We start from the raw sequence: 20,528 nt of genomic DNA on the forward strand, positions 1-20,528 counted from the left end.
GTATTGTTTTCTAAGTTATTGATTCAACCACTGTGTAATCTTTGGAGGCCCACCTTGTTTATGATGCCTCTCACTAGCCAAAATCTTATCACAATGACAAGAACTTCCATGTAGGCATTAGCATTGAGAAAACATTGACACAACGAGAAATTGCTGTAAGGACTCCTTTGCTAAGACTTTCAGCTCAACACAACAGTGGTATACATTCACCCTTCAAATAGGTAAGATTCATATAAACACATATATGTACACAGTGAAAGCTGGACCAAATATTCTTATTTGTACATGTGTTTAAACTGCAAATGCACAAAGGCAGGACTGCTAGCTCTTCATATTCACACACACAGGCTTGGCCTAGTGTTTTCACTCATGCCCAAACAAAAAAGCTCCACATACATATCAAAACCTGTTTTGAGCCTCAGTCTTTTGCTCCCACTTCCACAGAGGCAAAGCAACCTTTCTTCCAGTGCACAAATGTTTTATTTTGGTAGCTGGGCAGTGGGCTTTTCTGCAAGGCGAAGGGCCAGGCAGGAGCAAAGGCAGCTGGCAGCCAGGAGCCAAGTGCCAGGCACTTGGGTGGCAGCCCATGCTGGGGGTGTGAGGGAGGCGTAGGCTCAAGACAGCCACTCATCAAACAGCTTCCCAGAAAACCCTCTGGACACAGGATTCTAGCAGGACTGCCTGTGATCTGAGAGCTGAGGGAAGATGTGTGCAGAGCTGTGTTGTTTTTAACCACAGCCATTCGGAGTCGGTTCACTGACTGGCATGGCAGGGTTATGAATGCAAGAGGCAGGTCATGTTACAGTTCTCAGCATTAAAGCTGTAGGGTCTCGTTTCCACTTCATTTCCATGTGAGCTATGCTGAGGCAGGACAGATGAAGGTCAGCAAACCTTTTATACTCTTTATAACTTTGGTCTTATGTACTCTCAGTGTCTTATAGCCCTGTACAAAAGCAAAGATGGGCAGCAATAGAAAATAGTCCTAAGGGCATCCTGCATCCCAGCACCTCCCCGTCTGCCCCTTCTGGGAGATTTACCAGGCCTGGGATGACTTCTTTCAATACTCAACTCACACACTTTATGCCCCTTGGTACTGCCAGAGACACATGCAGCAGTCGTTGAGCTCTCATAATTCATGTAGAAGGAATTTAGGAGATATCTGACTGTGGGCAGTAGAACTGCCAGAACTGGCTCCTCAGCCATTGCATCTACAGCCCAGCATAGCAATGCCTTTGTAGGTTGCAGTTAAATTGAGTATATTGCAGCAGCTAATGTAGGTTTCTCAGGCAATTACCAAGACTGTCTACCTATGAACATTTTACTGCTTAGTTTTCTATTTGCTGTAGGATATGAGACCACATATCCCAGTTTATCCCCACTGAGAATGTTTAGGAACAAGTTGCAAGCTTTTGAGGGTTTTTACAATGTCAGTAAAGTAGTTACAGGCTATTTATGGACAGCACTGCCCCTAAAGAATACTAATTTAAGGGGAAGACTCTACTGCAATGTAACACCGTACTGGTTGGTACCAACATTTTGGTTAAAACTGTAACCAGAACTTTTCACCCAATTGCTCATCTAGATGGGAGGCACTAGGATGACAGTCAGCATAGTGGAAGCAGTAAAGGACAATAATCTAAGACTTGCCAAGCTTATTAAGGAGCCTGTTACACAGGAATCCAGCTGAGTTTCTTGACTGGGCAGCCTGAATGTGCTCCAGGCTGCAGGAGAAGCCCATTGGCCAGGGGACCACTGTCACACCAACAGAACAGCAACAGCTTACTGTCTCCAGATATTTATGCTACCTGCTTCTGCATTGGCTAGAAACTTATTCCTGGAGCACAGTTCAGTCTAGTTTGTACGAGTCGGCCAGAGGTTGTTGTATACCTTCACTGGAGCAATGCATGTGCTAAACTTACACATCATTCCGTAGCCTGCGATAGTTGTCTGTCTGCCTTCTAGGCTAAATGATACTTGGAGCCATGCTTGCCTCTGCCTCTCCTTCCCCAGCAGAGAGCACTATAAGAGCAATGTTAGAAGCAGAGCCACCTTAGAGCACTGAGGAATTAGGCATGTCAGGTTTGATCTTTAGCAGATCCTACACATGTTCTCTTACCGCACTTCCAGTTTTGCCTGTATATGCCTATCATCTGCCCTGGACACTTTGAAGATAATCTGACTTGTGGCTCCTGTTTCCCTTCACAAAACACATCTCAAAGAGGAGATTGGTTCTAAAAAGCTCAGGCATTGATGACTTTTTCTGAAGCCTTGGGAAACAAAGCCATTGGCACTGTTTTGAGCGCCTCAGTTGCTTAAGCCAGACAGCAAAAGTTATTACCTGCTTCCTGGCTGACATCACCTTGACTTTCATTTTCCTCAGCCAGGTGGAACAAGGAGGTTTGTTTGCCTGTGTCTGCTTGCTTCAGCAGCTGCACAGATGGTCTGCACAGTGGGCTGCCTCTGCTTCTCCATCATCATTTTCCAGTATTGATCTCTACTTGGGAAAAATACCAACTCTCAAATCTCCTGCACTGCTTTACAGGCCCACTAGTATATTGTTAGAAAGTCACTCTCTCTTGCTTCAGCCACCCACTGAATTTGAGCTCTTGGGGTAACCCACACTATGATGCATCTGCTCTTCCATAATACAGTGCACTTCACCTATATAGGCTGAAGGAAAGAGCACTGCAGAGTGTAGGTGTTCAGTGCAGGAGATGCAGCTACAGGCAGGGATATCAAAGAGGAAGAGAAGTTTCATAGTTATGACATGAGCATATCACAACACCAGGAGACTGGGCCAGATCTGGGAGAGCACTATGTTCCAGACACTGTTTCTACAGCATATTGAGTATTTCCAGGGAATTTCATGAGGATAAACGTGCACAGAAGCATTGTGACCTGCATAGATCAGACACCACAGGAGCCACATCAGGGGAAGTTCCTAAATTACCCCCTTGCCAATACAGCGTAAACCCATCCAGGAAAGGCTTGAGCTGGCTATTCTTGGGATTTGTTTTGTCTGGTGTCTTCTGACAAACTGTAGTAAGGACTCATCAACTGGTTCCACATCATTAGCAGCTGGAAGCTTCCCAGCTGTTACCAGCATAGTCTGGATTTCACCCAGCAACTTTGAGATGAAGGACGTTGCAGCACCAGTGTACTCACTGTTTCAGTACCGAGTCCAGCTCCCTCTAAGTCAGCTATTCCCACTGAACGCAGCTGGAGCTGGGTCTGACATTTCTGTAGCAGTTCTGTTTCAAGTCCTCAGCTAGCTGAAATATTAGTAAAATAGTCCAACACAACAGATAGATGCCTGCAACTCAGCTATTTTCTGGCATTTTAATTAAAACCAGCAACACACTTGCTGAGCATGAGGTGTTGCGTTTCTTTCCTGAAAACACTGAAAGTCTGAGCTTAGAGCAGCCAAAGCACCTGGTGAAAGGAATCTAGAAGCCTGCATTAAGTGGGTGTCTGTCAGGAGGCTGTTAACATCTGCGAAGCTCTGTTCTCTTTTCCAAAGTGTATCCCTGCCAGGAGCATCATCAAAGACATCTCTCTGGTGGTGATGAAGGTACTGATAGCACTCAGCTGCCTTAAGAATGGATGAGGTCACTGATTAGATTTTGCGAGGAGCCTTGGGAGAAAAGTATGTCTAAAAGAGCATCTAAAGTCCAGGGGTGTAGGGCCATGCAGGATATATATCTGTATTTTTACAAACATAGTGAGGAGATGCCTCACTTGGCTATTCTGTCAGCAAAATTTTGTTCAGAGTACCTGGAGTGATTTAGTGAACATCCTAAAGACTGTAAACTGTACACACATAATTTGCATTCCTTCTATCTATCTCATTCTGCAGTGAGTGATTATTGACTCCTCCTGTTTCACATGTGGAAAGCTGAAGCACAAAGACAGCAGACAGAAAATGAGCAAGCAGAGATGAGGCCAGGACAGAGACTGCCTTGCCCAAAGGTCAGCAGTTGTCTGTCGTAACATGTACTGCCTCCCAGTCAGCTGTGCTCAGATGCTACAGATGGCAGGGCTGGGGTATTACAAGACTTGGCCACTGTTACTAAACATCTTGTCATTGCTAAAGTAGGCTTAGTTCCACTTTCAGGGCCAAGAAACCAAGAAGCAGCTACCATTTTAAATACTGTGTCATGCAAGCACTGCAGGGCTGATCCAACAGCAGGAGCAGCAGGCTGCCAGGGCAGGAACCAGAAGGGTATTCCAGGGAATGAGCAACTGGGTAAAATTAAAATTGGCAAATTAAATTTTTTCCACATTAGCATGGAACTAGATTCAGGAACTTGTGATAAGAGGATGACACTGAGGCCAAAAAGTTAATCTTTTGGTTTTGCTTTCTAGAACAATAGGAGGTGCAATCAGTCAGAACAAGTGACTGAGAACCCTGAGAGCCCTTGGTTATTGGGAGACTGTTAAACGATTGCCTGACAACAGCCTGGCTCGGTGCCAGCCACTGACCGTAGGAAAACCAGCTCTGCTTCTTCTATGAACTTAAGAAAATCCTGGTTACTTTATGCTGTAGGCAAGGATGACCTGTAGCATAATGCTGAGACACCTCAGTAGTTTTCCCTCTAAAAGATACATGAAACTCATGGGGGTCTGTGAGAAATACCAGGAGCCCATGAGAGCCTTTTCCCAAGGGGCAGGAGTACTGAAGTACAATAGATAAGAGGAGTTTCTCCACCCTTGGCAGTTCAGTGCAAATATAGCCTATATAGCCAAATACAGGCAGAAAGAATCCTCATATCTGGAGAATGAAAAGGGGAGCAATGGAAAAGAATGGCAGCAACCCTCTCAGACAATCCACTTCCCTCCATCCTCATGGCAATCCTCTCTGCAGGCAAGACTGGGTTTAATAGGAAAGACACAGGAGGAGAGTCTGTGATCCAGGGCTCTAGGATGAGCAATAAGGAGCTACCTGGACCCCATTCAGGAGTGAGCTCAGGGATCAAACATCTCATGAATGGGGAGTGGGCTGGGTGGGGAACTTAAAAGGTACAGGCTCCAGTTTGGTGTTTCCCACCCTCCCAGGGCAACACGCCAGTCTGAGAGGAACATTCCAGTTCCAGCACAACAAAGCATGAGAATCACTATTCATCTTCCACAAAATATCTCTTTCCTTCCCTACCCAAATTAATTTATATTAGGCCAGTAGGGTTCAAGTTTGCCAGTCTGTTCTGTTCTCAAGCTCCGAAGCCTTAAGGTGCTTCCATAAAGCAACACTGCAAGCAATGGACTGATAGCAAAATCAAATGCCCTTGCCCTTTGGTGAGGCTGAAGACTGAATTCAGAGGCTGTAGCTCATCCTCTCTATGGAATTTGGTGGAGGCAGATTCCCTACCTCACTGAGGACACAGCCAGGGCTCTCCACTGATTTACAGTGTGTATGTATGTACAAATAAACCGTTATCCTCCCTTCTGATCCATTTTTATTTAACCCTCTTTCTTTCTCTTGGAATTTTCTTCCTTTTGTCTGTCCCAGGAACAAAGCAACCATTGTCAAAGCTCATCACTCTACACTTAAATAAAAACCAGTTAAATATCTGACTTAACAAGCAAAGGACAGAGGTAGAATAACTGCTGGAAAGAGTGAAGAGGTCTGTCCTGGATACCAAAGAACTGGTCTGAAGTATCAAGGAGAGACCCTTAGACAACGCAAAGCAATGATGCAGTTACACCGTATTATACATCGACTATGAATCTTGTCTTTGAGTGAAAGAGGAGAAAAAACAGCCACAACTACAATCACTGAATAACATAACTGGAATTACAGCAGAAAAAAAGGTGGGGAAAATGTTTAATATGATAATGATCTGAATACCTTTGTTTGCTCTGTTTGGGCTTCTCTGCAGTAAAACAAAATACCTGCAAGAACTGAATGAAATATGCTTTATTTCAACAATACCTGTCATCTCCCTGGATTTGCACATAACAACTTGATTCAATCTTTCCCTTAAAAGTAGTGGGTTTTTTTAAGAGGAAAAAATTAATTGAAGTAAGGGTGGTTTGCACAGAGGAGATGAGCTCAGTTACGAAATGCTCTGCTGTTTTATTAGCTGACATCAGCATAAAGTGCTTAGCAAAATGGCTGCCCATCCCATCAGATTTATTACCTTCCATATGGGCTCTTTTATTATCATTAGCTTAGCTTTAAACAACCCTTTCCAACCTTTCCTGTCTCTTGATTTTTGCTGTCCTCACTCCAGAATTAAGTAACAAGGTTGTAACCAACATTTTTTCCATGCCTTACTGTACAAGGTTCACTGGGTTATTCCAGGACTACCTCTTTTACCTCATCCCTGACATCCTGATTCTGCCATGAAGCCTGTGCACAGACCCCTTGAAATTAATAAGGCTCTAGCTACAACATTAAAGCTCTGACTTCCAAATTTCTCTCAGTAAACACTTCTGTCCAACATGGCTTTAAAAAAGACTTGGTCTAATATCCCAAGATTAGGATTAAGTTTTATAAAAACAAGAAAAATAATTGCTACAGTTTGAACAGACTTTTACCTGGGTATGTTTTTTATTCAGTGGATGAGAATTCTTATTAAAATATGCTCTGCAATGTTGCAGTCTGGGCACAAGAGCAATGAGCCAACACACATTACAGCAGTAAACCCCACAAGGACTGAGTGTCCCATTGTTACAGCTTTATCGACCCTGACTCTTTTTCTATACATTTAAGACTGTTGATCACCACAACCTCCCCTCTCTGAACAAGCTGATGAGCCTTGAAATATGTCAGGATTTCATTCAGGACAAAATCTGGACCCAAGGATCTTTCAAAGCTCAGTCTTTTCCCCTTTTCCTGATGCTGAAGGGCTGCCTCAGTGTCACTGCTGCAATGCACTGCTTCAGTCACATCAGATGCACTCAGTGATATTTACACAGGGAAGGATATTTACACAGTTTTAAGCTGTGGATCCTGAATGAGCTGTGTTCATTTCACTGATAAGTAGGACTCCGTGAGATAGGACTCTCTGCTCTTTGTCTGTCAGACATTGCACTGTTGTGTGCTGCATACAAGACTTTGGAGCTTTTGCTGTGCTGAGGCCACCTGCCTGGAATGTGCTTCCTCCTGACATGTGTCTCATTGACACTCTAAAGAAGCTCTTCTACTTTTGCTTGATTGTGTGTATGTTTTTTACTCACAACCATGGCTATTCTATTGTTCTTTTAGTGTCTTTGTCTTTTTGTCTCTTTATTTTGGGGGTAGGCTGGTTTTACATAATGAGGAATGGTTTTATGAGTGCTCTGCAGCTTCCTGCTCTCTTCCCAACCTGTGTGCTCTTGCAGCAGGATGGTTATTTATCAAGAAAAGGGTGTGCACTGTAATTGTAACTCCACATTTCAGCACAGCCTGGTGAACTAGCACAGACTGAAGTGCCCACAGAACAGAGACATCACTTAGCTCCAAGTTTAATTTCCTATAAGAGAGAATAAATGGCATGCTAATAGAAGGGGTGGGCTGGTGACTGACCACAGGCATTCTCTAGGTAGATTTATGCAGCAACTGCAGAGGGCCTGCTCTGCCTCCCTCCTGCATGTGGCCACAAAAAGAGCAAGAGAAGGAGAGAGGAAATTAACACAACAGAGAACTTGACATAAAAGTGTTTTATATCATCTCCTATAAAACAACCCATAAATCCCTGCCCTCCTGCTCCACCCCTCACATGTTTTTCATTTTGCTGGCTGGCTGAAAACCAGCAAAGTTTAAGGGTACAAAGCACATATTCTTGGTGGGAGAGGCTCCCCCCTTCCCTACACACTTCCTGCTCACACCTTGTCCCTATGCCTACAGCACGGCATTCTCTTCTGGTGAGTAATAAAAACATGGAAGAATTCAGCATCTGTCTACCATTTGCATACCTCTAATTCCTCCTCCTCAGGATCTCTGCCCCTCTACCAGCATCCTCAGCTGTCTTTGCCCCATGCAGGGGAAAGGCACTCACTTGGGCAGAACTGCTGGGACTTCTCAGCCACCAGCATGACTTCACTGGTGATTGGAAGACCAGACCACCAGCAAGGCCCCCAGGTACACAGATCTGTCATTGCAGTGATGGCTCAGAAGGTGACTGCAGACAGCTGCCTACAGGAACCCACAAGGGTTTAGGCAGTGTCTTCCACATACCACCCTGCACTTGGAGAACTCACAGCTCTTCAGACACATTCATCCCCCTGCATGATGCAGCAGCCACTACGGTTTTCTGAAGAGAGCAATGGGGAATTTATTTCTATCCTGGAATTCACTGACTCATTTAAGTAACTTTTCTGAATAGTAAGTCTGTAATGCTTGAACATAACCTAAACATCCAAAGTGCTGTATAAATACTATTAATTACTTTCAGTAGACTTGGATAAACAGAAATGCTAATGCTTCGATGCCAGCATTTACAGTTGGGAGAGTTTTGCCACTGGAGAGAAACTGCAGCTCAACAGATTGTTAGATCCACATTCTCTGTAGAGTCAGAGGCCCAGCATCCTCTGAAGCTCTCAGGACTTGCAATGCTGTCTGACACTGCTAGCACAGATGCTAGCATGGATGCTTTTTTTGCTAACAAGATAAATCACAGGCAGCAACTAACTTCCAAGATCATCTAGGTTTCATTCCTCTCCTCCTAGCTCCACCCTCAAGCACTCCTCACCAGAAAGAAGGACCTGGTGTAATTCCAGGAGCCGACCAAACAGAGAGAGTGCAAACACCTGCCTGACTTGTGCAGAAATGTAGTCACCGTTTATTAATAAGATCTGGTGGGACAAGCTCCAGGCAGACGCCAAGAACATCTTGTTCAGAGGCAAAGATTTGGAGCGGGTTTATTCCCAGTGTCCTCCCTCACTGGGTGGAGACTTACACCAGCTGATACCCATTTTCTCCAACCAGCCAGTGAGATACACTGTCAGCCCTGGACTATGTCAGACTTCAGTTGCAGCCCTTCTGGGAGGAGACTTGGGTTTTGTTACCATGACAGTTTGGTATGTAGCTAACCTGGTGGTGACTCTGTGTGTATTTGAGACACTCAGACACATACAGTTTGGACCAAGGTTGCATGTGGGTGGAGAGAATGTACTTTAACAGCTTACTGTATTATGGCTTTTGCATTTTCTGCTTCTCCCAGTGCTGCTGACTAGTACCTGAACCAAACCATACCATCTATCCACTAACATGGCCATCCTAACACCCAGCTTTTGCTGGCCTAGCAAGTAACAACCTGCTGGTGCTTCCTCTTGAAACCACTTACACATTTGCTATTTTTAGACCTTGCCATAAATGGATTCAGCACATGGATCTGCTGGCAAACTGAGGAATTGTCTAGGCTCTTCTTGGAATTCTAGTCACTTCCAGAAGTGTTCCTTCAGTCCATGCTCTGTTTTCTAATGTGCTGCTGTCCGTAAGACTGGATGGGCTCTAAATGCCACTGCAGCTGTGGTACCTTTTTATCTCATCCTCGGGATTCCAATACAGTTTTAATGCCATTGTCAAGAGTAAAAGAAGGAGAACTATTCCTGTTTTATACATGTGTAGAGGTGCCTGTGGGAGTTGGCAAGTGGCTGACTGCCCCTGCAGTCAGTGTGAGATCTTATAGTATGTTGGCTATTGTGAGAAACATGCCCATTGCTAATCTGTGGCTGTATGGAAAATGTCATCATTTCAGGTAGTTCACATTTGTTTGTCATCTCTGGCTGAAACAATGAAGAAAGGCAAAGGACGAGAATGAGTTAATAGGGAAGGGGAAGATTGTACAAAATAAATTAGTCACTGCATTCAAGGCAAACGGCAGCCTGTTGATATATCCCACCCGAAGGGGACTGAAACAGTGACCTCATGCAGCTTGTCAAATATAATCCCAGCCCTCCCATGACAACCTAATGCTACAGTTCCATCTGTCTGGAAGCAAGTCCCCACTGCACCAGGGCCAGGTTTACCATAGAGACAGAACAGTGCTAGTAATTTTTGATGACTGTGTGTTATACAACCTACCCTGGTCCAGGCATTTTCCAGGAAATCTAAGAGCAGTAAACAAACATCAAGTCCTGCACTGTGATGTGTATGTGATGCAGAATAGTTGTGTGCTTAGGTACAAGTTTCTGTCACACTACACACACTGTGCAAGAAACCTCAATTGGTCTTGATATTGCTATTGTGCCTGAAGACCTGAGTCCTCAGTGTGCTAAGTTCTGACAAAACAGGAGGATCTCTACCTCAGTTTTGTTGTTCAGCCTGTGCATAACGTCCTTAGGAAATGCAATCCAAACAAGCATGGCAGTAGCTGATGCACCGGGTGCATCTGGTGAACTATGCCAGAACTGACCACTTGGGCAGGGAGTGTAGAGCTGCAGAAAGTCTTGGGTACCCTTATCCAGGAGCATAGGCACAGAAAAAAAGAAAGAAAGAGTGCCATTTCTTCCACAGACTGCTGCTCTTTCCTGCCACCCTCTCATTTCAGAGGCATCTAAAAATCAAGGGACAGCTTTCTGCTTCCCGTTCCAGCCAAACATTTGTCACAGCAAAGCAAGACGTAAGTCATGGTTGAGTTGTACAGAACAAGCTCATACTCTATCCCCAGCTATTAGCACACATACCCATACACTCAGCTATAGTACTGGATCAACACTGGTAGAATTGCAACCTGCCCTAGTACTTTCTATTTCTCTTGCTGTTGGTTTCAAGGATAGAGCTGAAAAGTAACCTATCATTGACTGGCAAGGCTCTTGAGTGCAAAGGAACCAGATTTCTACTTAGAGTGTGTCAAGAGGCTGTAACTGCCTCAGGGAACCTTGGGAAACAGTCTGTGTGCAAATCTTCTCCTTTGGATGTGTTTCATGTAGCCATCCAGAATCTTCTTAAAGCCTCAGGCAACACAGAGAGGTGGCAGGCAGAAGCAAGTGGCTGGATATGATGATGCAGGAGGCCACCTGAAAGGATCAGGACACCACAGTGCCTTTGCCTGTGTATAGTTTGTCAAGAGCTCTGTGCATAGGCTGAGCTTCAGCCAATTTGGCTTGCACAAATAGCTTTTCACTGAGGATTTTATGAGGCTCCCTGGGACCACGGGCAGTGGCAGCTCCCCTCTCCCCCACCTCATCGCCCTGACGCTAAGTTATTTTACAATTATTATCTGAAGTCAGTGTTTAGCTGTTGCCCAGGTAACAGCTCAAACATGCCTCACCTCATGGCCTCCCTGCAGCTTCATATGGCTGCTGGAGAGCTGGGAAGCAGACTTAATGCCAGGCACTGAGGAAATGAGCTCTGCAGCCTCCCCAGGACATCCCAGAATATTGGAGAGCATGGAGGAGAAACATCCCCAGCCAGATTCCTGGGCAGGCACCTCATTCAACACACAGTCTGACATAAAATCTGCAGCACTCCCTCCCCAACTCCTCACACCCTTTGGTTTCTCCAAACACATGCAAACCTGTGAGGCAAATGCAGTCCTGCCCATACCACTGCCATTGGTACCTCTCCCTTACCTGCAAAGGCAGGCCCCACAACATATCCTCTGCAAAGTATGTGTTCTGTCCTCCTGAGCCACTGCCTGAACTAGGATACATGAACTCACACACACTCACAGCTTTTCAGTCCATGCAAGGGGTTAAGGAGCTGGAATGAAGGCTGTGGCAGGCATTCAGCAATCCTCTACTGCAAATACAGGCAACTGGCTCACTGGAGTCACAAGGAATATAATCTGTATGAAGCAGATAGTATCAAGTCTGGTGTCCCTGCTACAGCCTTCGTATCAAATGTGCTCATCTCCCAGGTCAAAACAGAGTTATTGCAGCATCGAGGCTCAACCTGCTCTCAGATAAACAGAGCTGCATGTTGCTTGGTATGTCATGACCAAAATGAGGGTTCTGGCAAAGGAGTGAATGGGACTTGTGGTGATGATGCCTTGGCACAAAGAAACAGACAAGAAGTCAGGTTTACAAGCAATAACACATAGGAGGCAAGTACTGTGCTCTTGGTGGTGCAGGTCATTGCTAGAGTGGAGGTCAGAAGACACATCAAACAGGGAAACCTTTATTCGTTTTTCTTTTCCTCCTCTTCTGCACCTCAAGTCAATACTTGAGGGATCAGTCCCCAAGCAACTCGGAACATACAAATATGGCACCCTGCAGATTCACTGTGAGATTACAAACCAGCAATACTGGATCAGGATTTGCCACTCAGCCACATCAAGACCTGCCCAATCACACTGAGATATTCCACACTGAGACTCAAGCTGCAAAAAAGCTGTTGCTTCAGGGAATGCTGTGACCTTTGTGAGTTAGAGAGGAGCAATGCTGCATAGCAGTGAGCCAGCCTATGGAGTCAGACAGGCTTTACCATGCTGCTCCCTAATGTTACAGTCCAGTGAGATTTCATCAATGTTGGCACAAAATATATTTACATCCAGTGCTCTGATGTGAGATGTGAACCTCTGTTCTGCCATTCTTCCATCACATAACACCCCTACAATATGACAAGAATGCTGTGAGCCTCCAAACAAAACCCTGAAATGGGAAGTTCATGAAGCTTTCCTTACATAGATGCAATCTGGCCTTAAGTGGTCTACCGTCTTCAGCCAAAATACATATTATCACTTACATGTTGCATGGGGAAATGCATCAGCTTTGCTTGTGACTCTCTGTTTACTAGCAGAGGCTCTTGCTACATCTATATCAGCATGTCTTTAACAGGCAGTTAATGCTTGCTTGTCAGCTTAGTCTTGCAGCAGTTTTACCCCCTCCCCGTAATCTCAGTCCACCCTGCCAGCCTAAGCCCAGCCTCAGCTTGGATCTGTCCAGGCTACTGAAGGTGAGTCTGTGATGTTTTGGGCCTCTTGCACTCAATGGTGCATTGAAGCACATCAGGAAAGGATAAGGTCAGGTATTTCCTTTGGGCTTGGTGCCCAGTAGCTTTGGAGCAGGGGAGGGAAGAGAGTTTCCAAAGCCCCTTCAGAAAGCAAGGCCAGTGGTACTCTGGCATGGCAGGAGGAGAAAAGTCTCTTGCCAAGTCCTGTCTGGACTTATGATCAAACACATTAGGGCACCCCCTTTGTGCTAATAGATGAAACTGCTCCTCTCATGAACTTGGGTACCCAATGCCAAGTTTAGATACAGTCTAGACGCAGTAGCGTATTTATAACCTTGGCACATGATGTGGCAGGCAGTGGGGTATAAACAACATTCAAAAACGATGAGGCGCAAAGTTATTTATACATCAGAGTGCTGAATGCAGGGTACCACAGCCCCAAGGGCAGAAGTCACAACTTCCTGGAGGTAGGAAGAAGCTGCCCTACCAGTAGGAGTTGGGGTTTTAAGAATGGGACGCAACAGTAGTTGAGATCACTCTCTAATCCCGTACCTGAGCTCTGACAAGACACTAGATCACGTCTCACCGGTAATTTTGAACTGCAGTAGGTTTTTCTTCAAGAAAAAAAATGGATTTTTATCTGTTGCCACAAGAGATTAAAAGAGTGAGAAGCAGCTGAATGGCTCAGACATTGCCTCTGACATATAAGCAAATCTCCATTCAGTCCCGACAGCAAAGATGTCCATCTTCAGCAGGTAATATTCACAATGAAACTGTACTGACAGTTTGACCCTGTCCAGGGAACTGAGTGGAAGCCACTCACTCTGAAGTCTAAGAACTGACTAATTTATGACAGTTAACAGAAGTCAGCATCTGTATCACATCCTGAATAATAGAGAACATGAGCACAATGAGCCTGCAGGCTGCTCAGGCTATGAGGGAGTAAAACATTTCTGGATCCACAATCACAGCAGCTCCTTGCAATTAATTCCATTTTATGTGACACAGATGCAGCCCACTATCAAGCAAGGTTTGGGCAATATTTTCCTGACCTGACAATGTCAGATGAAGATCTAGTTGAGGAAACAGAAGAGTTATGGAATGATTTGTTCTAGAATCTTAGCCTGTTTATGGACAGAATTGATCTAGTGGAAGGTTAATATCTACACACCTCTGAGCTCTTGGGCTGAAACAGGATGGAGCACAACGTGCTATTATTTGTCTGGGAGCTTGAGCTTTCGGCTAGTTCTCTTGCTTCCTTGGGGAAACTGCAACCTTAGAGTAGGCTCACAAGATGATTTTTACTCCATCTTGGCCTTGATATAAGAATCAGATAAGGCTTTTAACTGCTTATATATCACACCAGACAGTGGCTCTCTGGCATGTTATCCTAGTGTATGTCATGTCAAGTGGCTATTAATATCTCAAACATGGACACCTTGTGAGTCAGGCTGGCTGAGACAGGGATCAGTCAATGATAAGAGGGTGAAGGAAGTCTCCATGTCAAATCTGCCTTCAGCCTTTCAGGGAAAGGAGTGTCAGGTCAAGAGTTGGACATGACTGCTCTTCCCTCTCCTTTCTTCATCTTGCTACAAAGGGGTTTAAATTACTGCCTCTAGGTGAGGAGAACCGGTTCTGCAGGTGATAGTGAGGGAGCAGAAAGGGAAGAGCAAGGTTGGATTCATGTAATGATAAATACCCATCTGTGTCCTTTGTGTGACTTGCATGTCATGAAACACCTCAACCTTCCACCCGGAAAGATACTTTTACCGACATAATTGGCTTTAATAATAGCTTGCACAAACACAGTACTTTCTCCTGAGAATCCCACACACTGGGCAAACATCTGTCCCACAAACCTCTGTCCTGAACAGAGATGGATTATCCAAGCAGAAGGCATACTGCCCAAACGTTAGTTTACCCTCAAAGTCAGAGAAAGGTCAAAGAGTCAAATCCTCCAGGGCTCTCACTAGGAAGATTTCCCTTCTCCTTGCAGACTTTTAAGAAGATTGTTTTCCTAGTCTCTGAGATTAGCTTTATTCATCTTCTCTCTAGCCACAAATATGGGCTCCCGATTCTGGCTGTACAAGACTTAAACTGTGGGGCAAACACCTTTCCCTTAGAGATGTAGTTTTATATGTCAACTTGGCAAGGGTTCAAAACAAAAGACCATCTTTTGTAGTGTGCTACGGAAAGAGTTTCAGCAAAACAAGATTCTCCTTGCTGCAAGAATAAGAACATACCATTTCCCTATGCTAAGTCCCATTTCATACTAGCATGGATGCCACGGCTCTCTCAAGTATCTGCTGCCTTTTCTGTAAAGTGAAGGGAGATGTCAGCAGAGACTGGCTTCTGCAGCATCTAGTCTTTGGAGGGAGAGGGACACAGCAGTCCTGAGATTTGCAGATCTTGGAGCTTTCTGGTGGAAGGCCTCATCAATAATCAGTTCTAGAATTTCCCAGAATGGCCTCTCCCTTCTCTCATGCTCATCTGACCTGTGAGAAATGATGTCAGCCCAGGCACTTGAGCTGGATTTAGAGAGACAGAAGTAGGCAGTGCAGTGAATTGCACTATGGGCAATGTATCTGTTTAGCCGGCTCTTGTGAACTTCAAACCACATACGGTCATTACATACAACAGAAATGTCCACTGAGATGCTTGCTGGCTACCTTTTCACTTCATGCACTGCTCCCAGCCAAATTAGGAAGTGCCTCCCAAAAGGGTAGTGTCATGGATCCATGTGCTTCAATGAAGGGCCATGAGAGCTTGCAATTAATTCCTTTGATCTACACAGTATGTAGATAGCACAAGGGTCCTTTCTCAGTCATGTCTGAGTACACGTATTCTTCTGGACTATGGCCTCACTCACATTGGAGGAGGAGAGTTCTCGACAATTCATTTATTCCTGTTGCAAAAACACCATTTCTGACTTGATTCCTTTCCCTGCTTGGTGTGCAGACACTGACCATGGCCTCGTGATAAGGGAATCATTGTTGAGAAGTTATAAATAGCTATCAGACAGGGGTCACTAAGTCTGTGTTGAAGCAAACGTGTCAGCCAAAGTTCTTCCATCAGGAAACTGCATTTCCCACTGTGTCTGTCTCCCTCTCTCCTCCTTTCCTAGAAGTGTCTGCACCACGGGATATTAACTCGTATCTCTCCAAGTTCTTTTCCTCTCCAGTTCCCATTCCCTTTCCTTTCTTCAGCACAGCAGGGGGAGAAAGACATACAGAGACTCACTTGAATGATGACATTGTTCATCAGGATCCTCTCCTGTCCTGCCACCATGGTTTGGAAAGTGCATTCTGACATGGAATAGAGAGGTGCCTAATCAATCCTTCCTTTGTCATTAATGTCATTAAAGCATTGTGATCAGTAAAGAAGGTCATACTAGTGAGTCAGAGGAGAGAGACAAGTGAAAAAGGGATGGGAAGTCACAACACTGTGTTGCTCAGGACAAACTCCTCAAGTCGGGGGAAAAGGCATCCCAGAGGCATCTACTGAGGAAAGGGCAGTGCTGCCTGTGTGTGGAGCAGTCCTTTGTCACAGCCTATCCTGACCCATGGGAAGCCAGCACTGAGATTAGGCCACTTTGGGCAGCAGAGGGACACAGCGAGATTATAGGGAGATAAACATTACACAACTGTGTAACAAGACACAGGGACAGGTGAAAGGGAGGACAGGGTTCTGTTTTCCCCTGAAGTATCTACACTAGCTATTCTCAGAAGTTACTCAATTACATGAGTTCCCAATATAGCAAGTTATATGATCACAGGCTATTTTTTAAAAACTTGGACTCACATGTTTGTACACTTGTAATGGTAAAGGTCTTTACTCTATGGAAACTCTCCCTACCAGAACTTGAGCTGACTCAGGGGAACATTTATTTTGGGAGACTGTCCTTTAAAAAATAATATAAATAAATAAAACTCTGAGCACTAATCACATTTATTCACGTCTTGAGTAAACTGCTTCCTGTGCAGACAGAGTAACATAAGAACTAGGCAACACCCAAACCCAGAAGCACTATGTTCCTGTGAAGAGAACTCTGGGCTGGAATGCAAGAGATTGTGGCTCAATTTCTAAGTCGAAACTGACATTTTGACTGCCAATTCATTGATCTGTGATGCAGTTTCCCTACTTCTGTAAGGGATGGTGATACAGACATCCTCAGGGATCTACTGCTAGTTGCTTTTAGTGGACTAGCCGAATTTTGCTTCAGCATGATCCATGTTCCTTATGTGTTTACTAGACTTGATTCTTTCTAAAGGATCCTGTAAGTCAAAACACTTCTACTTAGAATAAAAGGGAGAAAAGTATATACTAATAAGTAAAAAAAACACAGATCCGTGAGCCAAGAAGAAAAAAACCAAACAGACAATGAGATTTATTTGGCTAGGTGACGTCCTGCCCAGGAAAATTTCTAATTGCCCAAGAAGCATCTTGTGAACAGACCTGGTTTTGTGTCCTCAAGTAAGGGTGTGTTCAATTTGGGGAGCAGGGGAAGATGGAAACTGCACAGAAATTAACTCCTTTAGCTGGGGAGAATGAGAAAAGCTATATAAAGACAACACTAACATGGTCATGTCAAGAGTCAGCCTTCTTTTTTCCAGATACAACTTCATGAAGACACAGCAGAGGTTGGGCTGACCCTACTGTCTGTCTGCTCTGGCACCCTGAAGTGTGTGGTTTCAAATCCTGTCTGCCACCCAGTCCTACTAAGCAGCAGTGAAAACCAACAGAGAGGGGAAAAAAACCCTGAAAGAACAACCTAAACCCAAATCTCTTTAAAAGAAGTCAAAGGCCAGATGTTCCTTGCTTCCTGTCCGCTGCTGCCACAGTTGCCACAGCCTGTGGTTGTGGTTAGTCTGTCTAGAGCTCATATGTGAGAGACTGTGTTTACTGGAAACTTCCCCCAGCCCTGTGGCTGATCATCTGCAGCAACACCTGACAGCAGATGGCTTTGCAAAGCCCAAGGTTTATCTCAAAATGGGAGGTTTTGTTTCTGCTAACATTCAGAAAAGGTGTTCCTCCCTCAAAATATATGTGTGACATTATTTTTTTTGAAGTGTACTTTGGACTAGTTTTAAGAGAAATATGCCAGAAAATCATTAATATCTTTCTGCATAAAGAAGTTGCTGTATTTCATCTAAGGCTTTGATGTTACACTCCTCCTGTGATAGGGTTGTTTCATGTTTTATGCAAAAGCAGAGATTGACCTTCTAATAAAAATTAACCCTTTTCATCAGGAAAATGCTGACAATCACAGAATCATAGAATTACAGTTAAATCAATCAACAATTTTCTGCTGTGAAATTAGGGAAACTCTTCCCTGACATTTTGGACTGGAAGTAGTGTTTTTGTCATTTAAAAGCTGGTATCAAATACAGCAGGAAAAAAATCAAATGTAGTCTATTTCAAACAAGTAAAGGGCAAGGAATAAGGAGAGCAGTAGAAGAATTACACTGTTTAAACACTATATACTACTAAGGAAGCACAAGACAAATTAGACCAAAGTGTGTTCAAGTGTAGGATCTGCACAATCCTTTTGTTCTTGCCTTACCGTGTATAAATCTAAGTCCAGGTTGAACAGTGGCAGATAACGAGCCTATAGCAGGTGACAATATACTTGGTGGAATTAGGGTAAAACATTTCTAACTGGCAAGCAAAGAAAGAGCATTGATTACTGGATTTTGTTAAATGAACACATAGATGTTTAATGGGTTTAGAGAATATATTTGGGTCTTGTACTTGGGAGTAAAACCAGAGCCTAAAAGCCCAGATAGTGCTCGGTTGAGCACTCCTTCTCTAGTTAGCATAGAGCATGGAGAATATTCATGTGCCAGACTTGCAGGACACCATGAAATCAGAAAAAAGCAGTACACATGTCTATCTGCATTTCTGCTGATTAATGAGCACATTCTTCCCTGGCATTAAGTTACGGAAAACCCTCCCACACAATGCAGGAAATGCCAGGAATGGACACCAGTGCTATTTGCTAGTACCCACTGTGGGTGCCAACACTGCATAATAGCTGTGGATATAATGTGTCTGGCAGCTCTGCCATCTGGGCAACACTGCACTCTTCACTGGAGAACACTAGCACAGAAAGACAGTAACAGCAAGCCTCGTGTTGCTCCCTTTGGCTCTTTCCTCTGTGGAACTGGTTTGATTTAAAGACATTAAATAACAGAAAGGAAGGTGCTTTTTGGGCTTTTTGCAGGTAGCTACTGGCTTTCATACAAAGTGATATACCCCTCTTCCCCTCAAATGAACTATTTCTGTCAGGACTGAAACAGAAATCAGTCCCCACACCCTGCAGAGCAATCTCTTTCCTGTCTTGTTTTACTGTACACAAACATTCTTGCTCTCTTTTGTGATGCAGGTGAATGAAAGAATTATGTTTCAGTGAAAGAAAACACCAGTCAGCTGCTTTGTTGTGGTGAAGAGCAATGAGAAAGTATTTCTTTAAACAGTTGGGAAGCTTTCTATTGGTGCAATGTTCCCGTGCTAGGGAACACTCCAGAAACTAGCAAGATGTTCAGAGCCAGGCATAAAATAATGTATGTTTAGTAAACACCATTATATTGGATCATGTTGCTTCATGTTGCTTCTCTGTAACTCACTGTATATGAACCAAACACAAAAAATAAATACGATTATCTCTACTATAACAAAGAAATTGTAAGCAGGTAGAGCACAGAAAGCAAAGCAGATCAGCTGCATGGCATATTTTGGCCACTACTGAATAAGTGGAGTGTATATGATGGGCCAGCATCTACACACATTGCTAACAACTGCTCACAGGTCTCCTGAGATCAGAGTGCAGCAATCCAGAACAGCTTGGAGAAGCTGGACATGTCTGCAGTGAAGTGGAACCAGAAGCAGACATAATTTATCTAAAATACTGACAAAACCCTGATAAACTCTATTAGCTTTACTAATAAAACCCTACTAGTTCTTAACTCTGCATGCAGAGAACTGTATTTTTTTTCTGCTTGACATATACAGAGGGCAGCAATAACAGTCTTAGAGAAAACATGTGCAATTCCTGCGGGTAAAAAGCACTGTAGAGTATGGTAGTAGTATTTCTCTGTGCAGATTAGGGCCTCAGGGACCTCATGGCCATTCTTTCCTGTCCTTACACAGGGCACTCTCTCTCTGTCTTTTATTTAATTGTGGTGTAATCATGATTAGTTACAGCCCGTTCCTTGCTTCTCCACAAAGCTGTGTGGGCAGCACCACTCGCACAAGGCTGTCTGCTTCAGCTCTCTGAAGCAGAGCCAGGGCAGGAGGAATGAACCACTGCACCGTCTGGCCCCCTCTCTGTCAGGAAGCCATTCTATTCACAGCACTGACAGAGGTCTTCGAGGTGGCTGCAGTTGGATGTCATCCTTTCCACATGTGGTGGGAAAAGGAAGGGAGCAGAGGAGGAGTGCAGAGGAGGAGTACAGAGCTGGGGACCTGCACAGGGAGGGAGAGTATAAAGCAGGAAAGAGAGTCAAGAAAGAACAAAACCAAGGAGGCAGAGCAGCAAGAAAAGTGAATCCAGCTGTTAGTATAAATCACTTTAGAACTGCTGAGATAAACCAGTCTGAGGTACTGGATCAATTTGTGGTATCAATCCAATGATGTCAGCAGACATACTATGCTGTGGATTTGATCCCTTCAACAGGGGAAATTTTGTTCCTTTCAGAACTACCTTCATATG

The sequence above is a fragment of the Colius striatus genome, chromosome 21 (genome assembly GCF_028858725.1).
Source record: "Colius striatus isolate bColStr4 chromosome 21, bColStr4.1.hap1, whole genome shotgun sequence".
Lineage (NCBI taxonomy): Eukaryota > Metazoa > Chordata > Aves > Coliiformes > Coliidae > Colius > Colius striatus.